Source organism: Monodon monoceros, unplaced genomic scaffold (genome assembly GCF_005190385.1).
Source record: "Monodon monoceros isolate NGI ecotype Baffin Bay Population unplaced genomic scaffold, NGI_Narwhal_1 Super_Scaffold_16, whole genome shotgun sequence".
NCBI lineage: Eukaryota > Metazoa > Chordata > Mammalia > Artiodactyla > Monodontidae > Monodon > Monodon monoceros.
The window spans coordinates 44,193,130-44,220,969 of NW_021703772.1; positions in this window are offsets into that span (position 1 = coordinate 44,193,130).

The following is a 27,840-nucleotide window of genomic DNA, read 5'->3' on the forward strand; positions in this document are numbered from 1 at the left end:
CAATATCAGAAAGATAACAGGAAAATCCTCAAACACAATGGAAACTACAAAACACACTTCTAAATACTAGATCAAAGACAAAAGTCTCAAAAGAAATTCTAAAAAATACATTGAATTGAGTAAAAATAATAAAACATATCAAAATATGCATAACATAGCTAAAGAAGTGCTGAGAGGGAAATTTATACCATTAAATGTATTCATATGAAAAGAAGAAAAATCTCTTATCAATAATCTATGTTCTCACCTCAAGATCCTAGAAAAAGATCAAAATAAACCCAAAGTAAGTAGAAGAATGGATACAATAAAGAGCAGAAATCAATGACATTGAAAGCAGAAAAAAATAGAGAAAAATCAAATAATTAGTTGACTCTTCAAAAAGAGTAATAAAATTGACTAACCTCTCACAAAACTGACAAAGAAAAAATAGAGAAGACACCAATTACCAATATCAGGAATGAAATAGTGATATCATTATAGACTCTGTAGACATCAAAAGGATAAAAAGGGAATATTACAAAGAACACTGTACACATAACTTTGACAACTTAGGTAAATAATACAATATCTCAAAAAACACAAACTACCATAACTCACCAAATATGAAACAGATAATTTTCATAGTCCAACATATCCATAATCACATTGGGTTGAGTAACCTAATGACTGTTAAAGAAATTCAATTCATCATCTTAAAAACTCCCATTGAAAGAAATCTCCAGGTCAGCATTCTACCAAATGTTTAAAAAAGAACTGACACAAATTGTGCACACAATCTCTTCCAGAAAGCAGATGAGGATGGAACACTTTGCAATTCATTTTATGAAGTTAGTAATACCGATTCCAAAACAAATACAGTACAAAAAAAACTATAGACCATTATCCCTTGTAAATACAGATGCAAAAATCCTTAACAAAATATGCACCAGCAATTAAAATTCAGCAATATATAAAACGATTTTTTCACTATGGCCAAGTAGGGTTTATTCCAAGGACACAGGCTGGTTCAATATTTGAAAATCAATGCATGACTCCATATTAACAAGATAAAGAAAAATCACATGATAATACGAATCATGCATAAAACGCACCTGACAAAATTCAACACCCATTTCATCATTTAAAAAAAAAAAAAAAAAACTCAGAAAAGTAGGACTAGAGAAGACTTCTTCAACTTGATAGAGTATCTACAAAAGCCTACCGCTGATATTACAATTAATGGTAAAACAACATGTTTTCTTCCTAAGACAGGGAATAAGGAAAGAATGTCTTCTCTAAATCACTCCTATTTAAAATAGTGCTAGAGGGACTTCCTTGGTGGTGCAGTGGTTAAGAATCCACCTACTAATGCAGGGCACATGGGTTTGAGCTCTGATCCAGGAAGATCCCACATGCCGTGGAGGAACTAATCCCATGCGCCACAACTACTGAGCCTGCACTCTAGAGCCCGCGAGCCACAACTACTGAGCCCACATACCACAACCACTGAAGCCCACGCGCCCAGAGCCCGTGCTCTGCAACAAGAGAAGCCACTGCGATGAGAAGCCCACACACTGCAACGAAGAGTAGCCCCTGCTCGCCGCAACTAGAGAAAGCCCGCATGCAGCAATGAAGACCCAATGCAGCCAAAAATAAATTAATTAAAATAGTGCTAGAAGTTACAGTCAGGGCAAAAACGTAGGAAAAAGAAACACACAAAGGGGGGCTTCCCTGGTGGCGCAGTGGTTGAGAGTCTGCCTGCCAATGCAGGGGACACGGGTTCGAGCCCTGGTCTGGGAGGATCCCACATGCTGCAGAGCAGCTGGGCCTGTGAGCCACAATTACTGAGCCTGCATGTCTGGAGCCTGTGCTCCGCAGCAAGACAGGCCGCGACAGTGAGAGGCCCGCGCACCGTGATGAAGAGTGGCCCCCGCTTGTCACAACTAGAGAAAGCCCTCGCACAGAAACGAAGACCCAACACAGCCATAAATAGATAAATAAGTAAATTTAAAAAAAAGAAACACACAGAGACTGAAAAGAAAATTGACTCTATTTGCAGACGACATGATTGTCTACATAGAAAATCCCAAGGAATCTATAAAAAAAATTCCTAGAACTATAAATGAGTTCAGCAAGGCTACAGCATACAAGATAAACATATACAAACCAATTGTATTTCTAGCTACTGATAATGATCACACAGACATCAAAATGTAAAAATACAATACCCTTAAAAATCATTCAAGAAAAGTGAATGTTATAAATCTAATAAGACACAGAATACTTGTGTGCTAAAACTACAAACTGCTGATAAAAGAAATAAAAATTCTAAATAAATGGAGAAACATGCTGTGTTAATGAACTGGAAGACTCGATACAGTAAACATTTTAATACTCTTCACAATGATATACAAGCTTAATTCAATTCCTATCAAAATCCCAGCAAGAATTTTTGTAGATATAGATGAGATTCCTAAAATTTATGTGAAGGGTAAAGGAGCTAGAAAATTTAAACAATTTTGAAAAAAATAACGAGAGAGGAATAAAGTATTCAATTTTAAGACATTATATAGCACAGTAATCAAGATTTTATATTGGTGGAGGGATATACACACAGATCAATGGAACACAAAAAGAATCAAGAAACAGCTACACAAATGTGCTCAACTGATTTTTATTTTTACTAAGGTGCAAAAGCAATTCAGTGGAGCAAAGAAAGTTTCAACAAATGGTGCTGGACTAATTTAGTGTCCGTTAGCCCCTTGCCCCCACAAAGACAAAACAAAACAAAAGCCTGGACCTAAGTTTCACATCTTATACAAATATTAATTCAAAATTAGTCATGGACTTAAGCATAAAAATGGAAAAGTACAAAACTTTAGTACTGTGGAAGAAACCAAATTTATGTTGTTTTGGAAACAACCCAGATGTCCTTTAATGGGTGAATGGTTACACAAACAGTGGTACATCCATATTATGAAATACTAGTCAGCAATAAAAAAGAACAAGCTACTGATATGTGCAACAACCTGAATGAAATTCCACAGAATCATGATGAGTGAAAAAAAAGTCAATCCCAAAAGGTTACACACTGTATGGTTCCATTTACATAACATTCTTGAAATGATAATATTATCAAAATAGAGAACAGATTAGTTGTTTTCAGGGTTAAAGGAAAGATGTGGAAAGGAAGTAGATGTGGCTGTGTAAGCTTTACACGAGGAATCCTTGTGGTGATGGAAATGTTCTGTATCTCGATTATTTTAGCATCAATGTCCTAGCTGGGATATTGTACTACATAGTTCTGCAATATGTTACCACTGAGGGGAAGTGGGTAAAGGGTACATGGGATCTCTCTGTATTATTTCTTAAAATTGCATGTAAATCTATAATTATCTCAAAATAATTTTTCATTTAAAAAATATCTTCAAAATCATAAAGAAAAAACCAAACTACCGAATAATTCAAACTGATCTCTGTACTATATAAAATAATAATTTTATTGTTTATCTCTTGCATTCTCTGTGTTAGGTAGTTCATTTTGATGGAGACACTCATAAAAATAATCTGAATAAAATATTAATGTTGGATAACTATAGGACAGCTGATTAAATTTATCAAAATTGTAAAATCTTTATTCATTTAAGGCTCTGGTAACATGAAAAAGATGTGTCTATTCTTCTTTTGATACTTCAGACAGCTTGCATGCAACAACGTTTTGCCTCTTAAGAACAACCTTATAATGCATTTCTACTATACTAAATTTTTTCCAGCAATACCTCATGACATTGCTGATCCTAGTTAATCTTATAAGCATTCTCATCAGTGTCAAGGGAAACTACAAGTAGCCATCTGTTAGAGATGGAAATCTTAAGGCTCTCTACAAAAATAATTAGCTGGACACTTTTAGATTTCCATGTATATTTTTAAAGAAAAAAATCAAATGCTTACAAACATCATTTGCTAGCTGTGATCTTGACCAATTTATTTACTACCTCTGAGTCTTAGTTTCTTCATATATAAAATGGGATACTTCCTACGAAAAATGACAAAATAAACTGAGTATGTTAAGTAGTTAATAATAATATCTGACAGATATCAGTCATTTAATGAGTTTCAACAATAAATGATAGTTCAATTCTAGGTTAAGGTATAAATAAAATAATATAACATAGGTAGAAACTACATCATGTTGCTCTTTAAAATCTTTTGAACCAAAGACAGGTTCTTTTTGGGAAGGGAAATAGATTGTTAGAGTTGTCTCCACAAAGTGGCACAATTAGAGTAAAATTATAAAGCGGTATTTGAAAACCTTTCTGGTGTAAACTATGTCATGATACCTGTGTTACGGGACATTCCTGATGATGTTGGCAGAGCACTGACACAGTCATCATGCGGTGAGGTACCAAGAATTGGAGTGCTCCATCTTTCCATACACGTTTTGATTGTGTTTTCTTTTTAGGCAAGAGGACTAAATGATATAATTATCACTTGGGGGTGCACACAGGGCTTCAAAAAATTACCCCTCTGTATAATGTTGACATTAGATGCTAAAGGCAGGAAAAATGCAAAGTCGTTAAGAACAAGAGGCTTGAGAGTGAAAATGCCTGCGTTTAAAAGCAATCTCTACCACTTCCCATCTGGAAGACCTTAGTCAATTTACTTCATGTCTCTTAAGATTGAATTTCCTCACCTACTAAAAGGGGCAAGAATGTTACAATACATATAAAGTTCTTTGCACAATACCTTTCAGATATTAAGAGCACGATAAATGTTAGCCATTAGTAATAATAATAATCTTAGCTAATACAGTTATTCCTCAAGCTTAAGTATAAAAGTGATAAATACTGAAGTGGTATCTAAAATATATTTTGTGACAAAGTGAGATGTGAGGAATAAAATATAATTAAACTGCAAAAGGGCTACTAGAATTGAAATAACTTGCAGGGTGTTTTGCCTGAATATACTCATTATTCTAAGAAAGTATTATGTACTCTGCTTCATAAATATTTGATAAAAGAACCATTATTTCCTCTTTAGCTCATTGGTGGCAGTTTTCAAGCATAAAATTAAACAAAATTTGTCATATTTAATAATTACCTTCATACTCATAAACAATTTAGTTTTAAAAATACTTAAAAATTGTTTATCCTGCCTAGAATATTAGTCAATTACCAAAAAAAAAATAAGAACTTTATGAGCATATTAATTTGTCTCCATAACAAATAACTTATCTTTAGAAATCAAATTGTAATAAACAAACTACATTAGAAATTAGATCTCTAAATATTAAAACATTTGGGCATGGGAAGGAGAAATTAACTAAGAAATTCTATAATTGTAAGTAACAGCTGCACAGTCAATATTTAATCACTATATTGTGAGACAGTTCAGTAGTGGAAGACAGGATTAACATATTGCTTTAAAACATTCCATTACTTTCTCCATCTGTTTACTGATAATAAAAGACACAGCTGTTCTAAACGAAACGCACTAACAGGTGTAAAGTGCCAATTTGGCATTTTACATAAAACGTACTCATTATTTCCTTTTGGAATACTCTAAAATTATACGCTAAGCATAGCTACCAATAACTTAAAGAATTTTTTTTATACTAACTTGGATTATTCTAGTAATTGAGGAAAAGATACGCTTCTTTCTCCATGAATTCAAGATTATTTTTAAACAGTACACATCCTGAACTAATTATAATTACCCCAGATGTTTTCCATAAAAATGGTCACACATCTGAACTGGGTTTCGTTAGCAACTGTTCTATATCAAATTTACTGCAAAGAGCATCAAAATTATGAAGGAACGCCGTATCAGATTCACTATGTTTAAGCTACAAATGATAATGAAGCTTGAGCTTATAATTTATTTTGACAAGTACTCTAGCTAATCTGTAGCCATATGTAATCCAAGGCCACCATGAGGAAATTCAGTATTATTTATAATAAATTCTCTATAATCACTAACTTAAAACATGTGAAAGTTACCAAAATTTGTGAATACTATAAATGTAACTATAATTTGAGGATTTTGTTTGTTTTTAAAACATAATGTACACCACAAACCACTAAAAATGTCCTGAGTAAAAGAGCTGACCCCATTCTAGTAATTTAAATATCTTTGATAACTAATTTTAAAATTTTGTAACAGTGAAATTTTAAGACAATTACAAAATCAATATTAATGATTAATGTATTGGTGATAAAAAAGAGCACTGTGAAATATTTTCATTTGGCCATTATATTTACTTTAATATATAAAACTTGAAAAGTTAAGGGAGAATGTCAAAGGAGTCCAAAGCATTCCAGTCGCTTTCATTTCTTTTCCTAAAATAAAAACATTTGTCAAATTAGCTTTAGAAAAAGAGGTTCACTAACACGTACATTTAAGAGTCCTTGAGACTATGTCTGTATTTTGAGATATACACCTGAGGAAAAACATATAAAATATACACATTTTGCTTAAGATTTTACAAATCATTAAGTTTTTCCTCCAACAGTTCCTTTTCTTTGTTGGCTCAGGTTTATATGATTTTAAATTCAAATAAAATACCCTACAGCTTTGCAGTAAGGTATCCTCAGCCAGGTCACTTGGTGACAACAGTTTTTCTGGTCCTTCTGGAAACAAATTATGATCAATACAAATTCTATCCGTTTGCTGCTTAACTTTTGAAAAGAAACATAGGAAGGATTTTTTTCAACATCAAAAGAATGAAGAAAAACATTAATTTTATTGTGCAATCTAATAAAGCTTAACTCTGCCTATTATATGGTAAAATGATGACATGTTACCTTAGAAACACACCATCAGATTTTCTGATTTGTAAAATAAATCAGAGTATATAATCCAAATAATCAATAATCCAAATCAGATGATTCAGAAATTTGTGAGTTGTTTATACAGACTTCATAAGGCTCTTAGTCTTCATAACGAAAAGACAACCCACAGAACGGGAGAAAATATTTGCAAATGAAGCAACCGACAAGGGATTAATCTCCAAAATGTTCAAACAGCTCATGCAGCTCAATACCAAAAAAACAAGCAGCCCAATCAAAACATGGGCGGAAGATCTAAACAGACATTTCTCCAAAGAAGACATACAGATGGCTAAACAGCACATGAAAAGATGCTCACTAATTATTAGAGAAATTCAAATCAAAACTATAATGAGGTATCACTTCACACTGGTCAGAATGGCCATCATCAAAAAATCTACAAACAATAAATGCTGGAGAGGGTATGGAGAAAAGGGAACCCTCATACACTGTTGGTGGGAATATGAATTGGTATAGACACTATGGAGAACAGAATGGAGGTTCCTTAAAAAACTAAAAATAGAGCTAACATATGATCCAGCAATCCCACTACTGGGCATATACCTGGAGAAAACCATAATTCAAAAAGATACAGGCACCCCAATGTTCACTGCAGCACTATTTACAATAGCCAGGACACAGAAGCAACCTAAATGTCCATCAACAGAGGAATGAATAAAGATGTGTTATATATATACAATGGAATATTACTCAACCATAAAAACGAAAGAAATAATGCCATTTGCAGCAACATGGACAGACCTAGAGATTGTCACATTGAGTGAAGTTAAGTCAGACAAATATCATTTGATATCGCTTATATGTGGAATCTTAAAAAACGATACAAATGAACTTATTCACAAAACAGAAATAGTCACAGATGTAGAAAACAATCTTACAGTTACTAGGGAGTAAGGGGGAGAGGGATAAACTGGGAGATTGGGATTGACATATACACACTACTATATATAAAACAGATAACTAATAAGGACCTACTGTATAGCACAGTGAACTCAATACTGTGTAATGACCTATATAGGAAAAGAATATAAAAAAGAGGGGATATATGTATATGTATAACTGATTCGCCTTGCTGCACAGCAGAAACTAACACAATGTTGTAAATCAACTATACACCAATAAAAAATTTAAAAAATAAAGCAAACAGAATATGAGTGAGCTGGGGAATAACTTCAAGTGGCAGAAAATACATGTAATTGGATTCTTTGAAAGAGGTGGAGAAATGGACAAAAAAATTTGAAAAAATAATGACTAAAGTTTTTACAAATTCAATAAAAACTTTAAATCAACAGATACAAGTTCAATAAACCACAAGTGCAAGCAATATGAAGAAAACAAAACAAAAAACAAACCAACCAACAAAAAACCCCCAATGCTCTAAAGCAATTAATTTCATTCAGGGAAAAATAAGACAAAATGGCAACTAAGAAGGACAAAATGACTTGTCAGTTGATTAAACATAGCAGGAATGACAGTTTAATGCCTTTAATAAACCTTTAAAGAAATTAGAGAAATTAGAAATTAGAGAATGGGTATTTCTAATAACTAAAAAACTGAACTTTAAAAAACCACATTTTATAGTCAAATTTCTAGATTAAACTAAATTTAGTCAAACTTCTGTATATTTCTACTCTTGACTCTTTTCCTAGTACATACGAGTATGGTCAGAATCATGATACATTTGCATAGGGTTTTACTTAAGTAACCATTGCAGTCCATCTAACAATCAAGAAACGCGTTACAGCTGTGGCTTGACGTTAAGCGATCAATAAATTCTCTAAATCTCTCTCATAATTTAATAATCTTATTGCAGGTATCTCCTACTTCAATCTCAAAAGCGGATATATTTCCTCCAAAATTAGTAACAATACATAATTATAACCGTATGTTCAAATGGGTTTTAATAAAATGGTATATTAAGACTAATAAAGCTCAGTTGTCCTGTAAAACTTCAAAAATTGCGAAGTATTGATTGTAATTCCTACAAGCACAATGTGGCTGTCCATCTGGTAAATTCTGAGGGAATTAATTTAAAAGTCTAAGTGGTGTGCTTTCCTTCCATCTTATGCAATATTTCTTCAGATTTCTTCTTCCCGTTATTTTCTAGTTTTCAAAGCTTTTCAAAGTTTTCAAATAAAAGGTTTCATCAATATGTAAATCCATATAGAGTAGTACACAGGGAATTTTATTTAGAAAAGGTATATTAGAAGCTTAACTTAAATCCATGGAATGAATTCTGTCTCTCCTTTACTTGAGATGTTAACAGTGCTTAAAAAGGAAATAGATATGGAGGTATGACATATCAGATAACACCCAATTTATAGTGAAAGGAATAAATTACAAAATAGTGCTTATAAATATTTTTTAAAAAGTTACATATGCTATGTATCACCTTGTCTTACACCCAAAAATAAAAGTTGTGTCCTTGTTTTCACTGAGAAATAAAGAGCTTTTATTGCCACCATATTCGCAACTTAATTTCTGATTCCAATTTTAAATAATGATTAACTGTAAAGAAAATCTGGTTATGTGTCAATTTTTACAATTAAATAAAACAAGACAATCATTAATACAATAATAGATTAGTAATGCATATTAATCCAAAGAAACCTCTATTTTATGTAGTAAATAAATGAATTTTAAAGAATTAGAATTTTATTGTTAGGTACCTAGTCTCAGAATAGGTCAAAATATTACCTATTAAAAATCAAGGGCTTCCCTGGTGGCGCAGTGGTTGAGAGTCTGCCTGCCGATGCAGGGGACACGGGTTCGTGCCCCAGTCCGGGAGGATCCCACGTGCCGCGGAGCGGCTGGGCCCGTGAGCCATGGCCGCTGGGCCTGTGCGTCCGGAGCCTGTGCTCCGCAATGGGAGAGGCCACGGCAGTGGGAGGCCCACGTACCGCAAAAAAAAAACCCAAAAATCAAAAGGAGTTTTCAAATTGTTCTATGACTGTGTGTTTTGAATTTACCCAGGTTTAAAAAAAAAAAGAAAAATTTAAAACTCAAATGTCATATATGACAGAGTAGAAGATCATCAATGCATTATTTGGTGTGTTAAAGAGGGGGGCAGAGAGAGAAAGATGAGAGTGGAGATCAAGAGACTGAAAGAGAACAGATACAGACCTTGGAATATGCTTTCTTTTTCTGTTTGATGATCTCTGCAAACATTCCAAATTCTTATGACAGTACAGTTGAATAGAAAAGAATAGTTTGGCATGAAGTTGTTGGTTTAAATTCAGATTGGTCTGCCCAGGTCCACTTTCAGGAGAATATTCAAGTGAGTGTAACAATACTGTGAATGAAGACTTTTGTCATACTATAAAGCCAAAATTTTAAAAACTATAAGAAATATACTGCATCCCATGCTGACTAAGGCTGCAAGTGTTACCTTAACCTTGCTAAATTAGCTCCTAAAAACATTCTCTTATTTTCAGAGATTTCCTATATAAAAAGTAGATGTCATTAATTAACATGGCTTTTATGCAAAGAGTGGTTTTTTCTAAAGTAATTGAAATATCTTTCATTTGCATATTAATTTATTTAACAAAGTTTCATAATTCAAATGTAAGTGTCTGCCCTATCCATTTCAAATGATAAATTCTTAAATGAATAAAAGTTGGACCATAAGGCTAAATTCAGAATATGTCCAATTTCAGAATAATATATACATAGGAAGCTAATCCAAGCATAGAGCTAAAGCAAAACATATACTCTAGATATTTGACCTGTGTTACAGAAACCATTTTTATAATTGAAAAATACCTTAACAAATTCTAAATGTAAAATTATTATAATTATCACTATTGAAATCAGTACTTACTCATAAAGGGTTTGAGGTACATGAAAACATAGTAATTAATCATTAATAAAATATCAATTCAAATTTTTTGTACATAAATATTACAGCTTACCATGTCGGTGATGACTTCTTTGCCTAAGAATAAAAGATAATTCAGAAATCAAATGATATTAAAATACTGTCAAAAAATGGGTTCAGTTTTAAAAAGGCCTGGGAGAAAAAAACCAGTATTTACACATGCAACCTAAGCTGTTCCTTGATACCTACCATTATTGAGCATGTACTATGTGTGAAATACCATCTATAACTCTTTACGTGGATTATTTGTAACCCTTAAATCAACCCTACAAGACTGGAATTTTCCAAATTTTATAAATAAGGTGACCATGTGATAACAAAATTGGTACATTTCTGAGAATAAAGGCAGTGGGCATAATTAACAATTATGCTAGGAGGACAGGTGTAAATCATTACTGTTATAGAAAAAGTATGACACATGATCACTATACAAATGAAGAAACTGCCTCAGAGAGGCCTATTTTGAAACTCACTCTGAAACACAGTATGAGATACAGTTCAGTCTTTTTGTACAAATTGATAATGTAATGCATGAATATGGTTCTGAATAATCCATTACACTTCTCCAATGAATTATAGTACTTGCTTTTTACATTCTCACAGGTTAAATTTGAGTCACCTACTTAATTACATTGATACCTGCTTAATCTCATGTTATTAATACACTGTCTCATTTACTGAAACTATATAATTATTACTTGGCCCCACCACTCCTTCTATACTTGCTATTGTGGCTTATTTGTTTTTCCAGATTAAAGTTTGAATCTAGATAATCAAATTCCAAGAAAACAAAAAAACAAGGTTGAGAAAATAAAAATTCAGAGAAAACAAGAAAGTTGTTAGAAACAATGGTAAACAGAAACTGATAAAACGTTGGTTAATTTAACAACTGACATGACATTAAGTTTTGGGTTAAAATATTGAAGTAAATTCTAGGTAATTATAATAGGAAATTGCCTTGGAGGTTCTGTGGGTTAAGTTAAATTTGTCTTATTCCAGGGCAAGAGAGATGATAAATAACTTCGCTAAAAAAAATTTATGGTCAAGAATTTATTTTAAATATTTAAGGGTAACCACTAAAACAAACAAACCACCACCACCACCACCAAACAAAAATCAGAAATATAAACCACTACTTCCAAACCAGGGGACATTGAAACAGGAAATTAATTTTATTATTTCCAACAGAAAGCATTAATAGGAGAAAAGAAAGACACAGACATGGACACATACAGACACACACACAGACACACACAGACACAGGCTTGATAAACAAAAAGCACAAAATAAGATGATGGCGATATGTCTTAATAGATCAGTAACCACAATAAATGTAAGTATTTAAATTCATCCACTAACCAACAATATCACACTGTCAAGGAGATGAATAAAGCTATATACCCAATACTGCTAAAGGGCTGGAAGTAGAGAAAAGCCATGCTGCCATCTGGTTTCAATCTTCTACATAAAAAAGGATGACAATCTAGTATAAGGTGGTATAGACTCTCTTTTATAGAATAATATTATTATATAATAAAGAATAGAATAATATAGAATAGAATAATATTCCCACTCCCCCCACCAAAATACTATCGTCCATACTGAACAATAAGATCTCCCAGCCTTACTGGGTTTCCAAAATGCTAGTAACCAGGCTTACCCATTAGGAAGAAGATTAAAATATTCTTCCCTTGGGAACATGACCAGCCCAAACAAAAGGCCTTAAGATACTTGTGTCCTGGACTCCCCAAAGAAACAGACAGATAACCTTCTAATGAAGCCTTCAATAAACAAGCCCCACCCAGCCAGCTATTTAATACCTTTTATTCTTAGTATAAGCAGGCAGCCAAGGATCAGAAGACATCCGAGAAAAGCCACTAACAAAAGACTGAAGGGAAAAACTGAAAGAACAACTTGTAGGGAACAAAGGAATATGAAACCTTCAAAAGAACCAACACTGCCTATGGAGAAAAAGGCAGGCTCAATGGTACAATCCCTATGGATGAGAATTTGGGTATATCTAATGAAATTACAAATGTATATACCGTTTGACCTAGAGGTCTTATGTCTAAAATCCATCCTGAATATACATCTCCACCAGTTAAAAAAAAAAAACCAAAAAAATCCAAAAACATATACACAAGGTTATTCATTGGGTCATTACTGTAATACAGACCAGAACAACAGAAATCACTATGTCAGGGTACTAGGTGAAGAAACTGTAAAATATCCATATAATATGACACAGCTACAAAAAAAGAGTGAGGAAACTATGTACTGATTTGGAACAATCTCCAAGATACATTGTTAAATGAAAAAAAGCAAGGTACAGAACAGTGAATAAAATGCTGAACCTTCTGACTAAGAAAGTAGGGAGAAATTATATATGTATGTATGTATGCAAGTATGTCTCTGTATATTTTTACAGAAGGAAGCAATGGAAAAACACAAACTAATGAAAATACAAAATGTCTATAAGAAATAGGAACAGAATGGGATGGTGGAGGAGAGAGATGAAAGCAAGACTTCTCTAAATATCTTTTTATTTAGGTTTTGACTTTGAACATTATACAAATGTTTTACATAGCTTAACATGAAATTCAATGCAAGTAAACTCTGAAACTGAGAACTGAAGCAAAAACAAACAAACAAAAACCCCAACTGTATAACAAAACCATTAGTAAAACCAGATGAAAACCTTATTAAATATTCTCAGAATGCTGACTTTCAGACATATTTAAAGTCAAATAAAACAAGCAAAGAAATCTTAAATTTCATTCAGTACTTTTATAGTTAGTAATAACCTCGGTATTAACTTTTAAAAACTATTGTACATATATTGTAAAATAAAACAAAGTAACATGTTAATGTTAGAAGAACCAAGATTTTTAGGATAAGAGAAAATTTAAAAAATATAAAAACAAAGCAGTAAAGGAAAACCCTGAAATATTTGAGTTGGGAGTATAAGTTTGAACTCATGATTTTCTTTAAAAATTATATATATATGTGTGTAGAAGGGTGTGAACGTGTGTGTATATATATACATCCACCCTAGCTATAGTCATTGAAAAAGCTCAGAATTATTAATATCATCCTAGTAAACAATGAGTACACTTAAAACACACCTGGCATTAGTATCTATATGTCATGCTGACAAAAAGGAACCAGGAAAAACGGCTAATTGCCAGGGTCAGAAAAAATACAAGATGAGCCTGGGACATCATGTATGTGAAAAAACTAATGTGCTCAACAACTATAAAAGGGTATGTCAAAAGGACACCAGGGCTTCCCTGGTGGTGCAGTGGCTGAGAGTCCGCCTGCCGACGCAGGGGACACGGGTTCGTGCCCCGGTCCGGGAAGAATGCCGCGGAGCGTCTGGACCCATAAGCCATGGCCGCTGAGCCTGCGCGTCCGGAGCCTGTGCTCCGCAACAGGAGAGGCCACAACAGTGAGAGGCCCGCGTACCGCAGAAAACAAAAACAAAAACAAAAACAAAAGGACATCAAACCAGCCTGAAGGAACTCTTAATGGTCAGATCTGAGACTATTTTAGGGTTAAAAAGTATAATCGATTGTAAGATACTGAATTAATAAGTACTCAAGAATCCACAGTGCCAGTAAAAGGGAAAGGAGAAAAAACCTCACTTGCCACCAAAGGAGATGACTGTCTCCTCACTTTTAGAGTGAAAAATGGTAAATATTCAAGAATTAGGCATTTACCCTACCTTTTTCACCCTAGTTGATGAGGGGGAGCTCTACTTCACAGGAAAAAAAGTCAGCTAATAAATATCAAAGGAACAATAGAATTAGAAAATTAGCATTTTGTAACCTCCAGTGTAATAACTGATTTAGGAACACTTTCATGATGTCAAAGTATCTTCCCACAGATTACCTGCTAATTGCAAAGGGAAAGTATATCTTTATAATGCAGAGATCAAGTAGTCACCACCTCCACCAAATAATCAAACTTGGCATCATCAATATTGGAACAACCTGATATTACATCCTTCAATCACATATGATGAAATACCCAGTATCACCTACAAAGTATTCTTAACAAAGAGGTTTAAACTGAGCTGAATCGAAATGCTAGAGTTTACAGAGTATAGAACAAGTAAAAGAAAACCAAGAGGAAACAATGAGACCAATCCAGAATATGATTCCTTCCTCAAGACAACTTTCTTGGTCTCTTTAAAAGGGCACTGCCATTAAAAAAAAAAAAAAAAAAGGTGAGAGGGTAGTGGTCAAGATGAGGGAGTAGGAAGACCCTGAGCTCACCTCCTCCCACAGGCACAGCAAAATTACAACTATTTATAGAGCAACTACTAATGAGAAAACATGAAGATTAGCAAAGGTTTTCTACAATGAAAGATAAAAAGAAGGAACCACAACAAGATAGGTAGTAGAGGCAGAGACACAGTATAGTCAAGACCCATACCCTGGGTGGGTGACCCACAATCAGGAGGATAATTACAATCACAGAGCTTCTCCTCAAGGAGTCTTGCCTGGGGGTCTTGCACCAGGAAGATGAGCCCCCAGGACGTTTGGCTTTGAAGGTAAGTGGGGCTTATTTTGGGAGAGTCAGAGGGCTGAAGGAAATAGACACTCTACTCTTAAAGGGCACAGACAAAATCTCACACACTCTGAGACCCAGGACAGTAGCAGTAATCTGAAAGAAGCTTGGGTCACACCCACTGCTGATCTTGGAGAGCCTCCCAGAGAGGCAAGAGGCAACTGGAACTCACCTTGCGGACAAAGATGCTGGCAGCAGCCATTTGGGGGAGCTCATTCTACCATGTGGACACCAGTGCTTGTAAGCACCATTTTGGAATCCTCCCTCTAGCTTATTAGGCTTAGGACCCAGTCCTGCCCCCAGCCACCAGCCTGTCAGCACTTGTATTGGAATGCCTCAGGCCAAGCAGCTAGCCGGTGAGGGACACAGCACCACACACCAGCAGGCCAGCGTTCATAGAAGCCCCTGAGCCCACAGCCACACCAGTATGCTGCCCCACCCACCAGAGAACCCAGGACCCGTCCTGTCCACCAGTGCACCAGCACTAGCCCTGGAACCCCTGGGGCCCTGCAGCCAGCCATCGGGATGGATTCCTGTACCAGCAGGCTAACACCAGCTCCAGGACCCCAGGACCTGCAGCCAGAGACCTCAGGACCTGGCTCTGCCCACCAGGCACAGACAGCAGACCCAGGACACCCTAGACCCAGCCCCGTCCACCAGCAGGCTGACACTAGCTCCAGAAACCTTGGGCCCTCTAGCCAGAGACCCCAAGATGTGGCTCTGTCCACAAGTGTGCCAGCACTAGCCACAGGACCCAGCGTCAACCACCGGCAAGCCAACACCAACTCTGAAACACTTTGAGACCCTCAGCCAGCTACCCTAGGATCCAGCCCCACAGTGGGTCAGCACCAGCTTGGGGGTATCCCAATCATGAAGACAGCTGTGTCAGGAACTGGCCCTGGCAACCAGCAAGCAGACACTAGATCTGGAACCCCCAGCCCAGAGTCAGCCATGCCGAGACCCAGCCAGTGGGCCAGGACTAGCCTTGGGATCCCTCCCACCCCTGCCACACACACACCCAGGACTCTGTAGCCAGTCTCCTTGTGACCTGGTCCCACCCACCAGCAGCTAGCACCCTCTGCACAAGGCAGGGCATGGCAACCAACCAGTATGGGGGCCAGCCACACCTACCAGCACACCCACAGTAGTCAGCCCACCACAACAGAATGACCTACACAACCCACATAGAGGGTACTGCTAAGGCATATAGCACGGGTGACCAGAGGGGGTGTGCTACTGGGCCCATAGGACATCTCTTACAAAAGGCCACTTCTCTAAGATGGGGAAATGGAATAAACCTACCAAATACATAGAAATAAAACCAGTAAATTAGGCAAAATGAGGCAACACAGAAATATGTTCCAAATGAGGGAACAAGATAAAACCCCAGAAGAACTAAGTAAGGTGGAAACAAGCAATCTACCCAATAAAGAGTTCAAGGTAATGATCATAAAGATGCTCAAAGATCTCAGGAGAAGAATGAATGAAAACAGTGAGAAGTTTAAATAGGAGTTAGAAAATATAAAGAAGAACCAGAGATGAAGAATACCTGAAATGAAAAATATATGAGAAGGAATCAATAGTAGATTAGGTGATACAGAGGATGTTCCTCTGATGAGAGAGCTAGAAGACAGAGTAGTAGAAATCACTGAAGCTGGACAGAAAAAAGAAACAAGGACAGTTTAAGAGATCTCTGGGACAATGCAGACCATACTAACATTCTCATTACAGGGGTCTCAGAAGGAAAAGAGAGAGAGAAAGGGGCAGAGAACATATCTGAAGACGTACTAGCTGAAAACTTCCCTAACCTAGGAAAGGAAACAGATATCCAGGTCCAGGAGGCACAGAGAGTCCCAAATATGATCAACCCAAAGAGGACCACACCAAGACACACTGTAATTAAAATGGCAAAAATTAAAGATAAAGAGAGACTATTAAAATCAGCAAGGAAAAAGCAACAAGTTACATACAAGGGAACTCCCATAAGGCTATCAGTTGACTTTTCAGCAGAAACTCTGAAGATCAGAAAGGAGTGGCTTGATATATTTCAAGTGATGAAAGGCAAAAACCTACAACCAAGAATACTCTACCTGGCAAGTCTTTTGTTCAGATTTGAAGGAGAGATCAAAAGTTTTACAAACAAAAGCTAAAAGAGTTCATTAACCAAAACCAGTTTAATAAGAAATGTTAAAGACAACAAATAACAAGTGTTGGTATGGATTGGAAAAAAGGGAACACTTGTGCACTGTTGGTGAGAATGTAAATTGGTGTAGCCACTATGAAAAACAGTATGGAGATTCCTCAAAAAATTAAAACTAAACCTATCATATAATCCAGCAATTCCACTTCTGGGTATTTATCTGAAGGAAACAGAAACACTAATTTGAAAAGATACATAACTCCTACTTCATGGCAGCACTATTTATAACAGCCAAGATATGAAAGCAACCTAAGTGCTCATCAACTGATGAATGGATAAAGAAGATGTGGTGTACATATAGAGTGGAATATTACTCAGCTGTAAAAAAAGAATGAAATCTTGCCATTTGTGATAAAACAGATGGACCTAGAGGGTATTATGCTAAGTGTAGTAAGTCAGAGAAAGACAGATAGTGTATGATTTCACTTATATGTGGAATCTAAAAAACAAATGAACAAATATACAGAGAACAAACGTGTGATTGCCAGTGGGGAGATGGGCAGGGAAGGAGAGAAACAGGTAAGGGAGATTAAGAGGTAGAAACTTCCAGTCACAAAATAAATGAGTTACAGGTATGAAATGTACAGGTGGAGAATACAGTAAGTATGTAATATCTTTGTATGGTGATCAATGACAACTACACTTATCATGGTGATCATTTTGAAATGTATAGAAATATCAAAACATTACGTTGTGTACCAGGAACTAACATAGTATTGCAGGTCAATTATACTTCAAAAACAAATAAACAAACTCACAGAAGAAGAGATAAGATTTATGGTACAGGGGAGTTGAGTGGGCTGGGGGCAAGGGGATGTAATATGCAACATGATAAAGATAATTAACACTGCTGTATGTTATAGATGAAAGTTGTTAAGAGAGGAAATCCTGAGAGTTCTCATTGCAGGGAAAAATATTTTTTCTATTTCGTTCTTTTTTTTTGGCCACACCATGCGGCCTGTGGGATCTTAGTTCCCCGACCAGGATTGAACCCGGGCCCTCTGCAGTGAAAGCGTGGAGTCCTAACCACTGGACCACCAGGGAATTCCTGTCTATTTCTTTAATGTTGTATCTATATGAGATGGCTGTTCAATAAACCTACTGTGGCCATCATTTCATGATGTATGTAAGTCAAGTCATCATGTTGTATACCTTAAAATCATATTGTGCTGTATGTCAATTATATTTCAGTAAAACTGGAAAAAATACCATTTTTTTCAAAGAAAGAAATAAGAGAACTCAATATGAAATGAGACTAATGAGCCAAAAGTAATGCATCAATCTGACTGGATTCTGATTTTTAAAAAACAGCTCTAGAAGGCATTTTTGGATTGGGAATATCTGAATATGGATGAATACTAGATGATTTAAGGGATTAATACTAATTTTCTTACATGTGATGGTAGTTTTATTTTTGAAGAAAAATATTATTTTTAGGAAACACATTCTTTTGGGAAATATATTCTGAAGTATTGAGAGATCAAGTGTCATGATGACTACATCTGTCAAATGGTTCAGAAAAAAAATACAAACACATGGATTACTCTGGCAAATGTTAACATATGTATATCTAGAGGGTGAGTATATGGGTAATTATAGTACTGTTCTTTCAGTTCTTCAATATGTTTTAAAATGTTCATAATAAATTATTTGAAAAAATACATTAACATCCCCACAAAGAAAAGAAAATATACTACATCCACGAATACAATGTGAGCACTTGGTATTAATACCAGATTAGCAAAAAGTTTTTTTACAGTTGGAAAATAAATTTGAGGAAATCTAGAAAGTAAAGCATACAGGAAAAGAGACAGATAATTATCATTCATATATATATGTATATGTGTATTTGTATATATGTGTGCTTCTGTATATGTGTATGTATGTATATATGTATATACATATACACACACACACATGTATATCTCCAACAGAAGTTTCATAAAACAAATCAGAGAAAACACCTAGAAAGCAACCAGCTAAAAAATAACTCAAGAAAATATCTCAGAACGAAAGAACATGAATTTAAAATTGAAAAGGCTGACGGAGTGCTCAGTACAATGATAAAATCAAATCCTCACCAAGACACATTACCATGAAATTCCAGAATATTAAGGATAAAGAAAAGATCCTACAAGTTTCCAAAGAGAATAAACAAGTCAGATAATAAAAGACCAAGATTTAAATGGTTTCAGATAACACTACTTCTGGAAGCCAAGACAAAAAAAAAGTAAAGTCTTTAAAGTTCTGTGAGAAATTTTTTTCCATACTAGAGTTCTCTATCCTGCTGAGTATAAGCAGTCAAATGTGATTTCAGATATGCCAAGTCTCAAAAAATTTAATTCTCATGCACTATTTTCCAAAAAACTACTGGAGGATATACCTCCCTAAAATAAGGTAGTAAAATAAGAAAGAGCAAGACATGGTATCCAGGAAATGGAAATCAACTCAAGACAGATGTAAAATGAATCCCCCAGATGACAGTATTATAGATCCCTGGATATAAGCTGTGTATGAGGCACTGATGTCAATCAACTGGTTAGCTGACTTTAAGAAAATAAAAACAATAGGCTACAAGATGTATGTAAACATATTGAGAAGCAATTTAGACAACTGGGCAGGTCTGGGGGATGAATGAATGACAGATGTAAAAATCTCAAACAAAAAATGCATAGCAAATATATTTTTATTTACTCTTAGAATTTAAAAAAGGGCTCTTTAAAAAACTGCTACTTATTAAAGCTGTTAACACTGTACAAGTAATAGTATTTGCCCAACATAGCAAAAAATGTTAGAAAGTATAGAAAAGTATTTGGGAGAAAATGAAAACCACTTAAAGTTCTACTACTCAGAGAAAATATTCATTCATTCAATAAATAATTATTGAATGCTCTTTACATGCCCTACTCTGTTTTAGAGTCTATGATTCAGCAATGACTAAAATCTGTTTTCATGAAGTTTAAATTCTAGTGAGTAGATGATTCAACATAGACTAGGTCACTGGTAAAAAGAAAAAGTAGGATAAGTAGCAGAGTGATGGAGAGAAAGCAATGCTATTTTCTATAGAGTGACTAGAGAAGTCCTTTCTGATAAAATGACATTCAAGCAGAAACTTCAAGGAAGTCAGTCAACAAACAGTGCAGGTATCTAGAGGGTTTTGGAATGAAAAGCAACTGGAAAGAATGTGAGAAAAGAACATGCTTGACACTTTGAAGGAACATCCAAGGGGCTAGTGTGGCTAGAGGAATGAAACAGGGAATCAGAGGTAGAATATTAGCATCAGAGAAAATGCAAGTTGCAGATGGGAGGCATAAATAATGTAAGACTTTGCAGGCCACAGTTAGGACTCTAGATTTTACTCTGACAAAGTCACTGGAAGTTCTGTGCAGAGAAATGATTTTAAATGGTTTCTGTAGTTAAAAGCAGCTCTGGCTGCAATGTGGAGACAGATAAGGAAGAAGAGTGAAATTAAAAGGTCAGTTAGGAAGTTGTTTTAATAATCCAGGTGAGAGATGATAGCAGCTTGTTAAGACTTTAGTGTAATTCCCTCTAGTCTTTTCCTGTGTATGTATAATTAACATAATTGGGATTAAAAGATATGCATAGTTAAGTGCCGTACTTACATGAAAAATTAAAATTTTCATATAATTTAAAACTCTCATACAAAGTAGCAATTATGTATCCAACAAATATTTTTCTTGGTTTCTTGTTTGTTTGCAAATTTAAGCATTAAATGATGTCCAGAACGTTTAAATTAAAAAGTTGGGGAAATTATAACCTAAATATTAAGAAATAAAGGAATGTTTTAAAAGATGATAGTATATCTGTATGCTAGAATACTACACAGCTATTAAAAATAATACTTAACGGCTTCTCTGGTGGCGCAGTGGTTGAGAGTCCACCTGCCGATGCAGGGGACACGGGTTCATGCCCCGATCTGGGAAGATCCCACATGCCACGGAGCAGCTGGTCCCGTGAGCCATGGCCGCTAAGCCTGCATGTCCGGAGCCTGTGCTCCGCAACGGGAGAGGCCACAACAGTGAGAGGCCCACATACCACAAAAAAACAAAAACAAAAACAAAAACAAAAACCACTTAAAATTACTTTTAAAACATAGAATAATGTTTGTATAATAGAAAGAACAAAAAGCAGAATAAGACTCTATATACCAAATGTTCTTAACTATGTAAAATACATATATCAAAAATACTGGAAGTAAACATATTTTATGTGGTAAGATTATGGATATTTTATTTCCTTTTGTATCTGTAGTCTTCAAATTTTCTTCAGTGAACTGGAATTAATTTTATAATTAAAAAATACTTCCATATTTTCAAAAATTAAGTAAAGGGGAGCAGAATCTGTGACCCCCAAAGTATGCCACTTTGGCATGAGGATTAATTTGAGCTAAAGGCAATCAAAACTCCAGCAGATTTAAGAAAAGCTATTTTCCTCCCCCTAAACTGCCTAAATTTACACTGGAAAGGGGGGCCTGTACCAGGAAGGGAGCTATTATCAGAGACACTTTTTACCTAAGAAACTTATCTGCATAACAGCACAGCTTTTGTTTTCTAAACATCTCCTCTGCTTCCTGTGAATGGGCCTTCCTCCCCTTTGTATCCCCAGACCCCTACCCCTTTCTTTCTCTCTGGATATTTGGCTGCCTTTTGAGTCTTTACATTTTTATGGGGATCCTGTACGTATGTAATTTTGTTTGTTTTTCTCTTGTTAATGTCTTTTGTCAATCTGATTATTAGATCAGCCAAAGAACCTAGAAAGGTGGAAGGAAAAAATTTCCGGCCCTTCATAGAAACACAGAATTGAAAGACATAGGTTAGGTTCAAATGCCTGATATGGCACTAATCAGCTATTTCTTGGACTAATTTCTCCCTTAAACATCCATTTCCTCACTTTTAAAATGAAGACAATATCATACTCAAAGAATAACTCTGACGATTACACATATCAGTGTACTCAACTCAGTATAGTTCTTAACATATTAAATGCTTGATAAATATGTTTAAACAAAAATGAAAATTTGACAGTCTGAGAATTCATATTTCAAGTAAAATGCAAAATCTCACTGTTAGGGAACCACCGACTGAAACTGCCCATCCTTGCCAGGCAGGATAATAACTGCTTGCATGAATTATCTCACAACAGGAGGTCCCGATAAGGAACACAGAATTGATAAGCTACCTACCACCAGCTGGAAGAATTCTGGAGGGGCCAAAAGGAGGGAGGCGATGCCAGCCCGTAATATGTCCTGCCAACTTCCCAGAAACCCTCATGCTGGAAACCATCCTGACTAAGAGATGCACACACTGCCAGGAAGGGCCTTGAATCGGACCAAATATGGGCACAAGTGAGGTGATTGGCCAGAGACGACCCAGAAAGCTAACCCCATTACCATAAAACCTGAGACTGTGAGCCACATGGCAGAGCAGTTCTTACCCCGCTGTTCGCTGCTCTCCGTCTGGGCGCCCCTTCCCAATAAAGTCTTTTGCTTTGTCAGTACATGTGTCTCCTCGGACAATTCATTTCCGAGTCTTAGACAAGAGCCCACTCTCACACCCTGGAAGGGGTCCCCTTCCAGTAATACCATCATGAAGACCTGATTTAAAATGAGTGAAAAATGTTATTTGCTCTTTTACTCTGCTCACTCTTGTCTGCAAACCAATTCAAACTGGAGAAAAATATATCACTCTAAAATTAATGTAAAAGGTAAACCAAATTGTCACCTTCCTTCCTTGAGACATCTGCTTGCCTAAAGTCCTTCCCAATACTGGAAAGAAATTTTCAACTTTTGCTGTAAAAATCTATATTCCTAAAGCTGAATGTAAATGTCAGAGAGGAATTCTCAAGTCCCCTCTTGTTCAAACACATGCTAAATGAGTGATTAAAGCACAGCTTCCCACTGCTGATGAGAACTTAGAAATCCATATGTTGTTCTGACTCAATTTAATAGATGATTATCAACTGACTATAGATTGGAATAGGAAGCACTTTTTAACACAATAAATATCCAAAATCTCAATACTGGCCAAAGATTCAAGGTAATCCTGTAGACTATAAACCTTGAAGACAAAGGATAAAAATTTCCTTTCACTAGAGGAATCTAAAACTACCTTAACAGCTACAGATTTTTTTCCCAAATGGATGAGGTTAGACTTTGATGAGTGTGGCAGGTAGGGGGATTGTGAATATCAGTCTTGTCCTAGGTACCTACTTCTAGCGATATCCTTTATTCTGTCAGCCCTGGACTGAGGTAAACTCCCTCATTTTCACATTTTTAAAATAAAATAATAAACAATATTTAAAGTTCAAATTATTTCTCTAAGCAGCTTCATATGAATGGAAACATGGTATACTGTGTTTGGCAACTAAAATATCGACTTCTTAGGAAAAAAAAACTGTCCCTACTTTCAAAAGACTAAAATTCTAGATTTTGAGAACAAATAAATTATGAAATAGTTGTAGTACCCAATGTATCTTATTCTTATCAAAGACTATATCAAGTTTTCTTTTAGGTGGAAACTTCAGTCCTGTATTTAAGTATTTATTTGTAAATCTTACTTATTGGTGATAGAGTTTTAGAATCAGAGAGGCCTATTTAACCCTGTCCTTCTCTTTTGGATAGAAAAGTGACAGAGATACATAAATATATACCCTTTTAGTAGCAATAAATTAAAATAACTATATAGTGCTTTGATATATATGATCTTGTTCCATCAAATAATCCCGTCATATGATAACAGTATTCTCTTCCCCATTTTTCAAGTGAGAAACTAAGGATCAAAGGGGATAAATGATTTTTCTACAGTCACTGAACGAGTAAGTACCAGAACCATTGTTTGAACACAGGCCTTATCACTCTAGATCCAGTGTTATTTATAGTACACAAAATCATCCTTCTTTGCCATATTTTCTTTTAATGTAGGTTCTCTTAAGGTAAATGTGAGGATTAAGGACTGAAATTCACTACAGTCAGTTATAGCACAAAGATTTAGAAAACCATTCCTTCTTTTCAAATATCTTATCCCAAAAGTGACTTTCAAGAACAGGTTCTGCCTTCAACATGGCCAAAATGACTCACCAGGAAACTGTGTTTACATTTCACATTAAGGAATCCAGTTAGGTGATCTTTTCCCATGCTGTGTTAACAGCTTTAATACATTCAGAGTTGACTAAAAGAAACAAATAATTTGTCTTTATAACAAAGTATAAATGGGACCATAATTCTGTAAGCAACTCTGTAGAAGAAGAGAAGTGAACCAAGAGTACAGAGATTTGCAGGGACAAACCTTGGATTAGTCATTTAAACATTTTGTGCTTCATCTGAAAAACAGAGTAATACAATATTCCTGTAAGGATTACATAAAAATGTATGTGATGGCAATTTGTAAGCCATCAAGCATTATCCATAAATGTGAGGCAATGGAGTTACTGATTTGCTCATTGTATTTCCTTATGTAAATACTAATCACAATTCAAGCAACATGAATAGTTAAAACTTATTTTAAGCTACAGAAGTGTTACTGAAAGTTGTACATAAATCAAAGAAAACAAGTTTTGAATAATCTTCTAAATAATCACTCTCACTCAATACTTGTAAATTAAAAGTTTTACATAAAGAATGACTATAATATACAAAGTTTACTTTCCAAAAGTCATATACATATTCAGTCTTGCTGCCTTATCATCTGAAGTATCTTTATAGGCAATGTATCATCCCCCTTTCCAATACAGAATGCTCTAACAATTTAACTTAATGTTTACATATAAAAGACATTCAAATATTTACTGATTCTAACAGTGATGATGTTGGCTACCAATTTTTAAAGAACTAAAATACAATGAATAAATATACTTAAAACAAACTACAATGAAAAAAATTTAATCTTCCTTAAATGATTAAAAAATCGCTTCAAGATCTTGTCTTGCTCTAAGAATCCTCATCATGAATGTAAATTATTGTGTAGTATTTTAGCAATAATTCAGCTATCTAAGCATAGTGGTAAGGAATTTATTTTAAAATGTGTTTGGCACAAGTTAAATACATGCAATCATATTATTTTCCATATTGTTCATACTATTTTGGATTAATTTTATCAACCTATAATCTACTACCATAATTAAAATTAAACCTAATAACATACTCAGTATTTAAAGTTTTTATATCTTTCAAGGAAAACTATTTAGTTAAATATATAGTTATATTAAGTTTTAGCTATCTTGCTCAATTTTTACTCCTTGATCTTCCACTTATAAATGCTTCCTCTATAGTTCACGCTTCTAATTTTTCTTATACTAAAATCCTCAAGAAACCTATTTTAAAATATCTTCTACTATCTATCCTGTTAAATCCATAGTATTTCCTTCCTTCCTCATCTCCCAATGGTTGGTTTCTATCTCTTTAGTTTACCTCATTAGCTCCTTAAGAGATCATTAATAATCATTTTTATTTGATGCATTTGAACAATGAAAGGGAAGGAAAATATATATGCTGCCAAGTTGTGCAGTAAAAATTGATAACATTCCTAATACTAATCTATACTGGTTAAACTCAAACAAAATTTTTTGATTCATGAAAAAAATAAAAAGAAAGCAAAAGTTGAACACTGAAGTATGGATTTTTTAAGGCTGACCAAAAAAGGATAATTGAGACTTATTTACTTATAGTGTTTATGTCAAGTTTACTTTAACAGCATATTTATAAGCACTCATACAATCCTTTTAATAGTGACAGTACATACCAGTTGACATATTGAATCCAAAGCTTTAAAGAAAAAATAAAGAAATGCTTTATGAGAAATTTCTAATTATGCAATAAGTGTAGAAAATATTTTACATTTTCAATTTTAAAAAAAGACTTTAAATTAGAAAAGCAGAAATTACCAAGAATTTCCTGGTGATTTTCTGAATTCTTCATTTGTAACTGTACCAAATTTCTTAATTCTCATATTAAGCCTCTGAAAATGTATGAATAAAATATTTTATAAATTTAAGAAACTGTAGCATTGGTAATAAAAGATAACTAAAGAAGACAACATATCTAGTAATTTTTCTACGAAAAATAACATATCTAGTAATTTTTCTCAGGAAAAAACAAAAAATAAGATAATTAAGAACAATATTTAGAGCATCTGCTATCTATATAACTTGTACACAATAAGCAGTTAATAAAGATAGATGAAATTTTAACATATGAAGATGAATACAATCTCCTAGGCTTCAAAGAATCATAAAGTTGGAAATTTTGCCCTACCAGATATTAAAATTTATTATATGGCAATAATTATAAAAGTATGGTTCTGATAACAAAATAGACAGACTCATCAATATTAATAACAAAAATAAATAACAATAATAACTCATTTATTGGGCATATACTGTGGGTCAATCATTGTGTTAAATGATACATGTTTTATTCATATTTGCATTTTATTTTAGGACTTATATTTAGTTCTTACAATAAATTTATAAGTATTATCTGCATTTTACAGATGAGAAAAGTGCAGAGGTTAAGCAACTGTCAAGCACACAGAGCCAATATACTTGAGTATATATAATTGTATATAATAATTTAGCATATGATAAAGGCAGCATTTCAGTTAAATGATGATTTACCTGAGTTATTTATTAAGTTAACTGGCTAATATTTTAGAAAAAAAAGGTAGATACCCATGTCACTTCTTATACCAAATTAATTTTCATATGAATTAAAGATTTTTATTAAAAAGTACTAGAAGAAAATATAAATTTATATAATTTTGAACTGTGATTATTTTCTCTGAGAATACTGAGAATAAAAACCTAAGAGAAACTTCTAATACATTTGGTTACAAAGAACCCCAAAACATCTACGTGGCAAAATATGCCATCACCAAGTTAAATACACATAATGAACCAGCAATATTGTTTCTAATATATAGAACAAAGTCTATTCTCTCCAATATAGGTGTTCTTACAAATAATTAAACTACTGGCACTCTCAATAGAAAAAAAAAATGGTAAAGAACTGAACAGGGCATTACAAGAGAAGAAAAAGAACGACCAATTAACGTGTGAAAATATTTTTATATTCAGTAGTAATCAATGAAATGCACATTAAAATAATAGGGAGGTATTTTACTTGCCTGATGAGCAAAGATGGCTGGTGTTGGCAACAGTATGGTAAACTCTCCACTCACAATTATTGCTGATGTGGGAGTTAACTGATACCATCTTTTAGGGGGATAAGTGTGTGATGCATAAAATATCTTTTTTAAAGTCATATTCTTAGATCCAAAATCTCATATCTTATGAATTTAGCCTAAGCAAATAAACAAATAGGCATACATTTTTGTAAAAATATGTCTGTG